Source organism: Clinocottus analis, unplaced genomic scaffold (genome assembly GCF_023055335.1).
Source record: "Clinocottus analis isolate CAN_PGR_092001 unplaced genomic scaffold, fCliAna1.0.p SCAF_8, whole genome shotgun sequence".
Lineage (NCBI taxonomy): Eukaryota > Metazoa > Chordata > Actinopteri > Perciformes > Cottidae > Clinocottus > Clinocottus analis.
The window spans coordinates 16,305,941-16,319,881 of NW_027176240.1; the positions used below are offsets into that span (position 1 = coordinate 16,305,941).

General features: G+C 42.0%; 1 protein-coding gene across 3 annotated transcripts in view; it reads right to left on the reverse strand.

The window, feature by feature from the left end:
- The window catches only part of cdh23 (cadherin-related 23), a 164,170-nt gene extending 161,367 nt beyond the window's left edge, over positions 1–2,803 (reverse strand). For all 3 annotated transcript variants that reach the window (XM_068567305.1, XM_068567304.1, XM_068567302.1), the window contains exon 1: positions 2,737–2,803. The gene's annotated coding sequence lies outside the window, so the exon portion shown is untranslated. The remainder of the gene's footprint in view (positions 1–2,736) is intronic.
- Between the last annotated feature and the right edge of the window lie 11,138 nt (positions 2,804–13,941).

A 13,941-nucleotide genomic window follows, 5' to 3' on the forward strand; every position in this document is an offset into this window, starting at 1 on the left:
TCGCCCCGCGTAAAACACGCTATTCACACCGCCTCAACAGCTTTTTCACGTTGCCCGGCGAAAAAAAACGTTTTTCTGCCACCTATCTTCGCATTGGCTTTGCATGTAATCTGGTCAGGTGTCAAGTTTGCGCCATGTTTGGTGTAAACACAGCATAAGGGTTTCCCATTTACACAATTAAAAACCAATAGAGGGAGACATGGATTAGTAGCAAAGATGATATTGGATATTTGGGTTTACAACCAACTATTTCAGCAATCATCTTTAAAAAATAAAAAAAAGAGGAAAGCATGGCACCACATCCATAAGAACAGCAGCATGTTCACCAGTAATACAGTAGGCTGAGCAAAATCATCTTCTAAGACCTCCCTTCCCTCCAACCTGTTTTCTTGCGGTTCTGCCAGACTGCTTCTGCTGATTTAATGACCACACAGCTGGACCGGGAGAGGTGGATGTAGAAATGAGAAAAGTCGGAAGCTTGCAACGATCATAATCGCCAAGTACTAGCATTTTTGTGTAAACGCCAAAAGCAGCTTAGAAAACAGCAGAAAAATGGACGTTTAAGGTCTTTGAGTTCGGTGTCAAACGTTGTCATATAGAGACCGCTGTGCCCAAAGCACAACAGTGCAATATTCTGTCAGCAAAACACACAACTGTATAAATACTGGTGTAGGAACTAAAACATACATTTTGGTCAACAGCAACCCTTTGAGCTCATTGTGCCAAATCAGACTAATTTCTGAATAAATATATACAGAATAAAAAAGGCAAACATGACCAAAAGCAGGTATACTAAACTATTCTGATGCTTTCACACACATGAGCAATGCCAGACCATTCCCAGTGGCTTAACTCACTATCACCACAAATTAGCTAAACCACATGAATGATATTGACTCCATAGAAACATGTGAGCAGTTTATTTTATGAAGCACCACTCTCTCTAATCTACATTGCTTTCTTTCCCTTTTCTCCGCCATGAGTTTACATTCCTTAATACTACAGTATTGTGTGCAATGCTTTCTTGTCCTCACACCTTGCCATGAGACCTCCTAGGACAGTCCAGTAGAGTCACTGTATCTGCAATTCATTCTTCTATCGCTCATATAGAGTTTTATTCGAGCCTGTCAGTCAAGAAGTCTGTCAGATATGGACTCTCCATTTCACTCCTTTTGTGTGTGTGTGTGTGTGTGTGTGTGTGTGCGCGCGCGAGTGCGTCTGTGTCTGTATGTGTGTGTGTATTCTGAATGAATACAGAGTGACAGACAGTCAAAAAGCAAAACTGTCAAAGAGTCATGCTATCCCAACTTAATGCATGAAAAACAGCAGGAGTTTCTCTCCAGTGTATCACTTACCTAATACATGGGATTGTATGAGGGAGATGATCTGGTAATAATATTTTTTGTCATTTGCAGCATCATGCATATTTTCATGGTGCTTTAACTCAGTCGGTGGGGTGACTAGCTATAAAGTAGTGGACCACAGTAAGGATGACAGTGAACCTACAACCTTGGGATTACTGGGGGCAAAATTGCATGGCAACATATTTCAGCAGGAGTAGTGAGTGACAGCATTTCCCCAGAGTCAGAACAAGTGTGGTCGCTCATTTTATGCCAGATAATTCAAGTTCTGTGTAGCCAACCTGGAGCTCATTATTATATGCACTGTATAATCTGAAAGTTTTGAAGCAACACAATATCATTACTCTGGCCAAATGTTGAGTATTGTACATTGTATATGGAGACAATTAAAACTGCTTCTTTTCATTGAAAGCTTTGCTCATCCTTAAAGTTATTTGCTAAGTCAATCAGCAATGGTTTGTCCAAATGCAATAAGAAAGCCTTGCTGGGTGAAAGCCTCATAATTTCAAAAAGACTTATTAATTAAAAAAAAGGAAATTGTGAAAGGAGCACTCAAGCAAAACATAGTAATGCGCTGTATAATATGAGCATAATAAAATGTCAAAACTGCATCGCAATACCTTGCAAAGTTACAACAGCTGTCAATGAAGCAATGTCTGCATAGAGACTTAAGCATCCATAACATATTGAACAATTACAATATACATGTGAAAATACTGACCCGGGCTTGAGGATTAATAGTTAAATTCTTAAATTGAGTGGCGCTCCCCTTTAACCTGTCTGCGTCGCTGCCGCGTTCAAGTGACACATAAATAAGTAAGTGGGCACCGGGGCGCTTCCCAGCAGGCACCTCTCGAGCCGCTGGGGCTACCTGAGATAACGCCGCACACCTGACACCTTTACGCAAGCATGCACACCGCCTCGCATTCACTGGCCGCATCATTTACTCCGATAACATAACCAACCCGCGATGACACGACAGCAACAGTTGGACCCGACCGCTCCAGACACCGCTGAACTTAAAGGAAGTGGTGGCAAAGGAAAACATGTGCGCCGCCTTAAACCTGACCGAGCCTCTCGCTGGACCGCAAGCGCGTGGAAACGTGTCGTCAACTTCCTCCGCAACTCTTCGTTGGGGGCGCACACCCTGCACGGCCAATAGGTCCTCGTATAAGTGAGCTCCCAAGTGGCCGTTAAAGTCGCACAATTACGCACAAACTATCACAGGAGGACAATGTTACGGCAGAATACCAACAAAAAAAACAACATGATCGTTTCTGTGAAAACCTCTTCTCTGCCGCAGTGACGTCTCTAACAGCTCTGCGGGTCAATCGGCTCATGGCAGAGTGATCATGTCATTATCATATTGTCCTACCTTCCTCGTCCGTGTCCGTCGCTGGCTGAGCGCCTTTAGATTCGATTGCCTGTCCTGCTGTGATGCGTTACCAAGTGTCTCTCTCTTCCTCCCCCCTCTCTCTCTCTCTCTCTCTCTCTCTCTCTCTATCTCTCTCTCTCTCTCTCTCTCTCTCTCTCTCTTCAGTTAGCTTTGCTCCATCACCACCAGCAACCACCGGTCATTGCTTATTTCACCACTTCCCAGTCTTCACAACTACTACAGCCAAACAGAAACCATGTTACTTGTGTGAGGCTCCGACACATAATGACCCAAATTATTCCCAATCCGGGGTTACATTCCAGCACTCACAGGTACAGCCTCGTGGGCTCATAGGATTCTCTTTTCTCAATGAAAAAACTACTGGCACACACACACACACACACACCAAAATATGTCTGTGCGCGTGATCCAAAATGCAGGGATGTCCTCGACCTGACACATTCTGAACTTGACTAATTGGTTCGTTCATTTTAAATAGCCAAAGCTGAGTTTCTCCAGGGACTCAAAAATGAAGCACCACTATAAACCTTGTGTTTGCCAGAGATGTGCACACAAGCATCTTGGAAAGAAGTAATTTAGTATGAAAAAAAAAGTCTAATTGACTAAAAGAAATTTGAGTTGACTGAGACTAAATTACCAGCTGACTTAGAGGAGGCAGCCCATTATTTCTCTATTTTGCATTTGATGTGCATTAAAATGACAGCCTTTCTTTCCCAGATGACCGGCAGTGTTTATGTTAGTGAAATGTAAAATAATCACATTTAGCAAGATGTGTTGACAAATCATTTGTAAGCTTCACAGAAGAGGGCTGAATTCACTGAGATTAAAGAGATCTATTTATGAGCCTCCTAAATGAGCTCATTTGCTAATATATTACACAAATTAAATTCAAAATCCATTACTTAACCACAGAGTTCATGGCCAAGAAGAGCAATATCCAGGGCAATAGCGTCACCTAGAGCGTGAAATAAGAATGACAATATCCAAGAGAAAGACAACCTTATACACAAGACTAATATCAAGAAATGAATGCCCCTGTAGGAATGCGCTAATGTACACAACTTTAAACTCTGAGTGTATATGTTAACAGTCTGGACGAAGTAGACAGGTGAAAGTTAGCTTTACAAAACAGTTCCCACTTCCCAACGTAAAAATTGTGAGCAGAAAAAAAACTCTGCAGGTGTTTTTGTGGAGCAATTTAGTGGCCACAGGTCACCCAGGTAAGGTTTATGTGATACAATCAGTGTGATGTTTTTATTCAAAATGTCAAAGTTGTCATGTCAGTGGTCAATAATTAAAGTGTCTGAGCGTCGGAGTTGTTACTGAAGTGAATATGCAACCTCAAACAGGTGTTTTCCCGTAACGTGGCCGATTGGTCCTCTTCTCAGCACAGTGTAGCCACGTATGGACCGTAAGATGTCAATCAATTAAAGTCTAACGGATTAACATCTTCCGGAGTCTGCTTCGTTTGATCACTTCCAAGCCTTCATAATTCCCAATACCCCCTGTTTTTTTATCTTGCATATGAGAAAAACACATTTCACCCTTCACCCCATGAGTTTTGGGAAAACGTCACTGTTTCTAAATCTTTGCTGAGGACTAAACACCTCACTTCTTTGTGTGCTATAATTTCATCACTATACAAAGGTTATTATTAAGGTATTGAACCACTTTAGCCAAGTAACAAGGAATTAATGTGGGGAAAAAAACAGAATATTGTATTTTGTTATAGCTATACTGCAGGTTTGGCAATCAATATTCCTGAGCAGAATATTTGCTTACTTTAAGTCACTCAAGTTGATTGGCAATTGTCCGAAGACAAGTTCTTCATGTATTTATGATGAGCACGATAGGATGCTGATTCAAAATGATATTTTGCTGCTCTCTAGTGGATATTTTACTCAATTGCAGCAGTTTAGAGCCCCCCCCCCCCCCCTCTCCCACCACCACACACACACACACACACACACACACACACACACACACACACAAAGGGGTCGCAGAAAGCACAACGTTTCAATTACAATGTCAAGATTAAATAAATATGAATGCAAAGATTGGCAAATATAAAGTGTTACTGTGTAAATGCATTTTGTTTCTCCTCCACACATTCCTAGTACGAGTCCACCCAACACTTGCTCCAAGAAAGTCTGGAGTTTTGAGAGACAGAAAGTGAGACAGACCAAGTACATTATTAGGAGTGGAGTGGTAACGACTATGCAAGCACAACAACCTCATAAAGTAACTGAGCTAGACTACTTTTAATAGTCACAATTTGCGGTTTATTGAAATGCTCTATATTCGCCATGTGGTTCCTGAGGGTAATTTCGCGGAATGCTCGGTTAAACTTTAATTTTAAACTTTAATTTTATTTACTTTTATTTGGCTCAAGAACAGTAACGTCAGTGAGCTAATAAATGTGAAAAATAGAGGCAGACGGAAAAGTGGTAACGCAACGTGTTAAAATGTACCTTACCTTGCTAGTTATTACTTTATGTTGCTAACACCAATGTTAGCTCAGAGCTTTGCTTCATGCATCCATATCGCCACGCCGTCCTTCAACCTTTTGCCATCTTAACCACCAAAAATATCGTACACTGTTTTATATTTTTATTGCCAAGGTTTTCGTGACTGCAGAAACTTTTCGACGTCGCCGTGACATCGTGCGTTGAGAGAGAGAGAGAGAGAGAGAGAGAGAGAGAGAGAGAGAGAGAGAGAGAGACTTGTAGCAGAAAAGCACAGGTGTAATTAATCTCGATTATTTTGGTGCACAGAATGCACAGTTCCTACTGCAACACAATAGCCCACATTAAAAAAAGTCCGAATGGGCCTGAGTTTGAGTCACTTGTAATTACACACATCTTGTGGATTGCTGTTACGTTCTCGTTGTGTCACAGCCATCCTAGTGGCGCAGGACCAAGGTCCCGGTTCACCTAAATGGAACAGGGCCATAATTCCATGTGATTAATTGCAGCGTTCACCCTGCAATAACGTGTCAGAATGGGTGCTGTGGGAAGGGCCCGTTATCCATCCTGATGCTATCGCCTGAGGGTCAGGGGGAGGAGAGAGCGAGGGCTGGAGCCGACCCAGCTGACATTGGGCAAAACGGTTCACCTTGGGCAGGTCGCCCAGACTGTCACAGGTCTGACACACTGAGACAGACGACCATTTCCTGTAATAAATGACCTCATCCTAACTGATTAAGGCATCTCCCCAGTTGTGTTTCTTTTGTGTGAGACAGCATGTTCCCAAATACTATTCAAGGTGTACCACGCCTTTGAAATAACAAAAAGAAAGTGTCACATCAGCCTTTAAGTGGATTAGTATCCCCTTATACGATTAGGAGGCTTAGCATGGACACGCAGAAAATAGCAAATTTTCCATATTGTTTTTCGAGGCAAATATTTGTCCCCTGAAAGTCGTTCTGGCATCGAGCAGTTATATCTTCACAACACCGAGTCAGAGAGGTCCTTCTGTGTTTTGAGCAATGTGGCGGTGTGCTAATGACTTCCCAGCTGTCATCTGGAAGAAGCTGCTGCCAAAATGGGCAGGAGGGGGGGGAAAAAGCTCCGCCTATTACGCTGGCATTGCCCAGGCAGCTCCCCTTGGCAGTCCTGAATACCTCGAAAATGCTGGCCCATAGGTTCATGCATAATCCCATTAGTGACAGTTACCTACCTAACACCTTTGGAGGGACTTGCAGCACCCAGGTTCCACTTTTATTACCAGTGTCCCATCATCCTTCTCCACTGAAGAAATGCACACATTGCATACACTGCTGAGTATTTTCAGGGCACTGCTATACAGATAGGAAGAGGGGTTGGGGGGGTGGGGGGGGGTGTCAACAGTGACAATAAATGTACTAGTGACGGCAAGAGACGATGCAGAAGAACATGAAAAAACAACATCAGGAAAGGATGGAGGGATGACTGGCGCGTTGAGAGAGAAAGATAGGTTATTCATCAATAAGACCCCAAAGGTGTTGCCTGGGAATCAGATCCAGTACGAAACTGTGAAGAAAGACAGACGGCGCTGGATTTCAGCATACCAGGGAAAAGCACAGGTGTAAATGATGACATTGACAATGGTTTAATTCTTTGTAGCTGTCTCACTGTGGTGGCTTACCGGGACACCTGCATAGAACAGAGCGTCATTAATGTGATAGGTGACACCTCAGCTTTTCAGATAAAATGCCCAAATTGCCGTTAAAGAGGCCTCTTGTGTCAGCCACTCCCGAGACAGGATGTATCGGCAAGATGAGGGCTCCGTGTGGATCAGGGCAATTCATTTTTGTGGAAGGAAAAATATAAGGTCCTCATTGTTTTTTTTCTCACCTAATGTTAAAATGGTTGTATGTTTTTGGAGGAAGAGAGAGGGGGAGTTGAAGGAGGGTAACTAGCTGATGGAGTAACTGAATGTTGTTGTCTCATGTTGACCATGAGTAGAGTGACCTTTGCAAACCACCCTGATACACAACGACGTGATGGAAGTGGCATGCAGCATGACTGAGACTTTGGGGAGATGCTGGGATTTTACAAAGTGAAAATAGCTGTCTTGTTTACACTTATGTATGTTTTTAGTATATTATTACCAGGCAATTTTCTTCTCTCGTTATGCTAAATAAAACATTCAGATATATAGAATGATTTAACCAAAGGAAAATATTCAAAGGCCTTCTTGGCTTTGACAACCAACGTCAAACGCTCTCGTATCCTAATGAGCTCTGGCAAGAAAGTATGAAAACCTGCTGGATGGTATGACATGGATGCATCCTTAAAACTTGTATTGTTGAAGGAAGGGATCTACATTACATCAGTGCATGGACAACTCATTTCTGACATCAAAGAGCTTACAAGATCATGAAATGATCAAAACACTTCAAAACATTTCAAAGTCAAATCCCTTTAAATGCATAGAGTTTATGCAACACAATGCCGCATGCAATGACTGCGTCACTAGAACAAAAGTGCCTGACGCCACGCAGACAGGGCAGCAATACAGCGCTGTGGTTTTTTTTGACAGACTTCGTGGTGATAACAGGTGGCAGCTCGGGTTCTCATGAATAACAGGAGCACAGCAGACCCTGACTTGTCTCTCTTAGTCGTATTCAAATGAAATTACTGGGAGCAGTTGGCATGAAAGGAGAGAGCGTAATTTACTCAGAGGAGAGAAGACGCACAGCCGGGATATCTGGGTTTGATACACATCCTGCTTCTCTTTCGCTTTTACTTAATTACCCAAGCTTACGAATCCCATTTTTATTGAAGCCCCCTCCTCCCCACCTTTTTTTGATAGAGTTTATATAAAAAAAAACACTTCTGGAACAACTTTAACTCGACCTCTCTGCAAACACAATACTGCAGGCTGGGGCCACATGCCATCTAAGAGGGACTACAAATATGAATCACAACTCTGACACTTGGCCCCTGCAGTCTACATGTCAAAGTGTGCATGTGACTGTTCAGGTGAGGTGGCACCTCAGTATACATGGCAGCCTCTGACATCAGTGTGTGAATATGTATGTGAATGATTGAAACCTGTGCAAAGAAACTATCAAAGAAAACGCTGTATAAATGCAGTCCATGTTCTCCGAAAAACATTTTTATTACAGCTATTACAATTTCCCCTCTCTTAGATATACGTGGGACGAAATATGAATGAAAACCGGGGAACAGAGGGGGGGTCCAGGCTTGATATGAAGATGGAATTGGGCCACTTACACTAACCCCCCACGCCTATAACACCAGGTGGGAATGTGTCAGCATGAAATTCCCAGTTGTCGGTGAGGCCAGAGCATATATATATACTGCATATGACATAACACAGAAAGTGTATTCTCAACAGGCTCTGGTTAGCGGCTGAACGGTGATGACAATCATCGGTGACCTTTTAACGAGATGTATCATTGAATTAAGAATTTGGCACTGTTTTATTTTTTTGAAATTAAAGAATCATATCTTTTCTTCTCTCGCTGTTATTTCTCTGTGAATAACCGAATGTGAGAACGGGAGACAACGGCTGTAATCACTCAATTCTTAAAGCACTTCACTTTACAGTGTTCTTAATTTATGCTCTTCTCTTTTCTATCCCACAAATCTTCTCTTTTTTTTCTCTCTCTCCAGGCTCTTAGAAAAATAACAATCTCTTCGTGATGGAAAATTGGACTTTATTCTGCTGTAGGATTAGGCGAAATGATGCATTCAGACAGAAAAAAAAAGTTTAATTAAACCAAACAATTTATGGACGTTTCTTATCATGCAACTTTTCACATTCTGTCTGTAAATGAAATGATTGTGTTTTCATTATTCTGTCTAATCAGATGTGATTAGGTGGCGTTACATACTAATGAGGCTACAGCTAGTTGTTACTTTTAGCACCTAAACAACTTGAGACCGAACAGAACCAAATATCGCATTGCATGAACCTTCGCCTATAGCGGTAGTGTCTAGGAGCATCCCTGTCTCCTACACACGATGTTGTAGAACATAAAAGTGGCTCTCAAGAAACAGGAGAAAAGCTTTTACATTTGTCAACACAATGAAATCGGGAAACCTATTTCAGTTGCTAGGAGATGGAGGAGGGGTTGATCGGGGAGATGCAAATCACAATGCAGGTTTAGTAAAAAGGCCAATGTGGGTGGACAGTGACTGTGTGGAGTCTTCTAAGACGTGCAATCGTTCTGTCAAAAGGAACTCATGTGTCCGGGATTAAAGGCCACACTGTACACCTCAAGGAAGATGGGATGTTGTGGTGTTGAGCACGGTTGGTTACGACATCCTGTACACCGCCATGTCCTATAGAGAGCAGCAGCAGGCCAAAACTTCCATGACGTTGTGGACAACTACTCCAGTAAATAGAAGGTTGTGTCAAGACAAAAGTGTAGCCCTGGGTAAATCAATACATTCCCTTACCAAACAAGACAGTACATCTCAGGAGTAGATCGATATATATTTCTCTTGCCTTTATTTATTCAAAGAAAGTATTGTGGATCCGCTCTGAAAATCCCTTTCTCTTTTCGCTTTAGGTGTTGAAGAGACTGATCAATGAATCTCATTCCAAGCAATTCAGGACTTATCAGAGAAGCTGCAGCGTCTGATTGAATGACAAGCGGCGAGGATATGCTGTGTATTAATGCAGCCCGTAAATAAGTGCACGGACCGCCGTGAAAATGTAAACATTACAGGCTTGCGCGCGTACACATGCACACCCCGAAACGAGCTGAAATCTGAAAAGTATCACTTCACCGCTGATTCATTGCCTCTGGTTCCCTCTCAGACGAGTAATTCGTCCCCCAAGAAGTAGAGCCCTCTCTGCAGGAGCTATCCAAGAACTTGCTATCCCAATAAAGCAAACAGATGACACTGTGAAGGAGCGACAAATCACAGCGAGCCTCCCCAGCAGACAAAAAGAGCTGCATGGTAATTCCTATTCTTGTCGCAGTTTAATATTTCATCACTGTGTCTCATTTTCAAAGGCAGAACTAATTGCTGACATTAATTACTAATTTCACTGATGGCATTAGCTCCTGATAAGTGCGATGATGATCGGATTAGTCAAGCTGTATTATGCTTGAAGGCCCAGAGCTAGATTGTGAGTTTACAAAAAAATGGGTGGCGGAGATAGGCCGTTTCGTGAAAGTGACATCACAGTGCATACATACTCTGTTACAAGTAAAACCCATGCTCTCAAAGTTGTACTTCAGGAAAGGTAAAGTAGTATTAGCATCAAAATGTACTTTAAAACACCCAAAGTAAAAGCACTCATCATGCGGTATGATGGAGGTTATGGGGTTATAATCATTGAAGCATCAACTTGTTCATCACTTTCATGTTTCAGCTGGTAGAAGTGGTGCTAATTTCAACCACCCATTTTCTAAACAGCTGGAAAGCTAATGGAGGTTTTCAACCTGAAAGGCAATAATAAGGATGTCTTACTTCGGAGTGGGTCTCAGATAATTTATCCCCTGAAATAATATGAATTATTCAGGAGATTTATTACTGTCCACACACAGATTCGGTGACAAGTGTGGAAATAACCGTTGGCCTTTTATTCAGAATACACTGCCGCGCAGAATCAACAACAAGGATCCAGGCCTTTTTCTGAAAAAAACACAACCCAATGAGAACTAAGAAAATGTATTTTCAATGTGACCTCGTGTCCTTGAGTGACTCATCGACAAATCTCTCCTCGACTGAAACGAGACTGTTTCTTGTGAAAGCACACTGTTTTGTTAGAATCAACACAACATTTTTGTAAAGCGAGGCATTAACGGGCTACAGCCACCGGTCCGACAACGTGGTGCATACACCGCCCGCTACGGTCCGAACTGAAACCGATCAGAGGGCCAGGACTGAGACGTTAACAGCTTAAGTGGCAACTGAACACCGTGGGATAGTGTTTAACTGAGGGAATAGAAAAAAAATATGATTTTGTCATAAGTGAATCTCAAAATTTTGACCCAGTTTCAAAATACTTTGTGTTTAAAGTAAATATAGAAACTGACAGATACCACAATGAAACTTCCCAAGGTGATTACTTACATTAAAAACAATCCTACAATTTCTTTGAAATAAACATTTGGATATGCCAACATTACACACCATAATGCTGAATATTGGCGAATTTAGGAGAAATCTCAAGACCCAAATCGAAAAACAAGCCGCTACGTTCGTATTCTGGATGCTTGAAAGAAGACATGGTATGGAAGCGAAATAGCCTAAATGATCACTTTGACTGTAGTGTCAAAAAAAAAGACTATTCAACTCACACCACGTTTTGGCGGATTATCCTGAAACTTTGGAAATGGTACAGTAGGTCAAATACATCCCTGATTGGCAGCAGCATCTGGAACCAATGATATCATTTTTCACCCACAGCTGACAACCGACAACAAATATGGTTCATTGTGCACTGAGCAGGAACCAATCAGTGGCCAGGAACGTCAAGACCTCGACATTTTTAGTTTTTTTTGTGTGTGTTATTGATGCCAATCAATAAACTTAAGTGTCTGACCCAGAGAGGAAATCTGGCCACAGCCGGCTGCACAATTTATGAGAGCTCTGTTAGAATTTTGACAGCTGATATTTTTATCTCAAAACAGTCGGGTCCACTGAAGCTGTTTCTCATTCTAAACGAAACCCGCCCTCATCTTACAGGCTATCACAGTTCTGCTCTGACGAAAAAGGAGGACAATTATTATATGTTATTATATCATTTACGGATGTAATATGTTTTTTACACCTGTGTTAATTACAGATATGTTTTATCATTGTACGCTATTGATCCAATATCTCTTCCATAAACAGCCATACCATTTATTTGGGGCTCAGGCAGTGTTGTAATAACACAGCCTGATCCCCAAATAAATGGTATTTAACACTACCACGGATGCTACCAACCGGTGCAGCTCACTGTCAGCCACTTCAAAACAGCTTTGCTCTGAATGATTTCTTATAGAGCGGTGTCATTTGAAATGACATTTAAAATGTGGATCCCTTCTTATACAGAACTGTCTACTTTCCACTTTCCATTACAGGCCGAGTGACATGAGTTGTCAGCAGTTCAACTGAAGAGTGATTTCTCCTGACTTCCTTTTTCTTATGAGTAGTTTCACAGGCTGGTAAAAAGAAAAGGTTCCCAAAGTGAAAAGACGCAATTTAATTGATTTAGTTTCCTCTCACTTTGTCCCATAGCTTGTGGAGCGTGACGTGGATTTTCTGAAGCCAAACCGTTACCCTTTAAACCCGTATGTAGGACTCTAGTACTTACTACTATGTGTGTATGTGTCACTTTGAGTCACAAATATAAGGAACCTGTTCGAAATGATCCCCCCCCCCCCCCCTTCTTACTGCAAGTGAGACTTTGAACCTTTTGACAGAATAAGAAACAGAACTTTCCCTTTACAAAAACTAAAAGTTGAATTCATAAACAATTTAATGCCCCTCTGGAGAATCCAGTACTCTCAGATATTGTACTGGCATAGCCTGACTTGTTCTGGTGTGCCCTATAGCTAATTGGCTAATGGCAGCACATTTTACGAGGGTATTGCTGTAAAGTGAACATTACTGAGTACATGTACATGTACAACACATATTTTGGGGCAGATAATGAACATGGGCCAACTAGGCCGCACGGCGAGGGTCTGTTTAGTTAAATAATGAAGCAAATATGGGAATGACTGCTGAACTCAGCAGCATTTGCTTGGCTCTAAAACACTTTGAATTGTGCCACTCGCTGAAGCAATGTTCACGGTCAGGACTTACTGCAATCTGCAGTTGCCAAGAACGCATAACACCAAGTTCATGAAAATTGAAGAAGGGCTAATTCCTTTACTGGGGGAACGCCATGTAGTCGTCGCCAGAGGACGCCAGCCATTCTGAGTGGAGCAATATGTCTCTTTCCACTTCGGGGAGCAGTTGGATCGACCGACCCCGTTGCCAATTCTCGCTCGAGAGCCGAATCACATTTAAAGGGACTAATTGCAGATATCCCAAGAATAAAACATGGAATGAGTGGCTTTCCCTTCATGCCATCGTCTGACGGGTAAAAGAGAAAAGGTACTACAACTTTGATTTTCTATATCCTGCCCACTGATATAACTCTGTACATAAACTAAGAATGAGGGATATTCTCCAATAAAAAACTAACCAAAAATGTAATAAGGAGAGATGTCCAATAAAGCCAAGATCTCAGGGAGCAATGGACCATTCCCGATGAAGCATGATGAGTCACTATCTGCAGAGTGCATGTGGCCATTTACCCATGTAGGTGATGGGGATCACTTTGTAACCATGAACTGAACCTTTGATTTATTAAAGCACAAACTATTTTAGAGTTCGCCGTATGTCGAACCTTACAGCACAACCGCCACCTCGGGAAATGTGACTCATTGGGCGACACAGCGGAGAAGGAAGAAAAAAAAACTCAAGAAGAAGACAGAAACGTGTTCGATTCCTAAAAGAAGAAAGATGTATCTTTTCATAAAGAATTTGCATGTTGGCTTTTTTTGACAACAAAGAATAAATTAACATTAACACAGAGAGCAAAGTGCAATTTATTGTGTGTGTGTGTGTGTGCGATAATTGAGTGTTTTTGTAGTTCTTCAGAAAAAGGGTCTAGAAAAGCCTCCACGACCAGAGTGACTCATCCTAATCACAAGCGCCACGGATGCTGCGAGGTAAAACC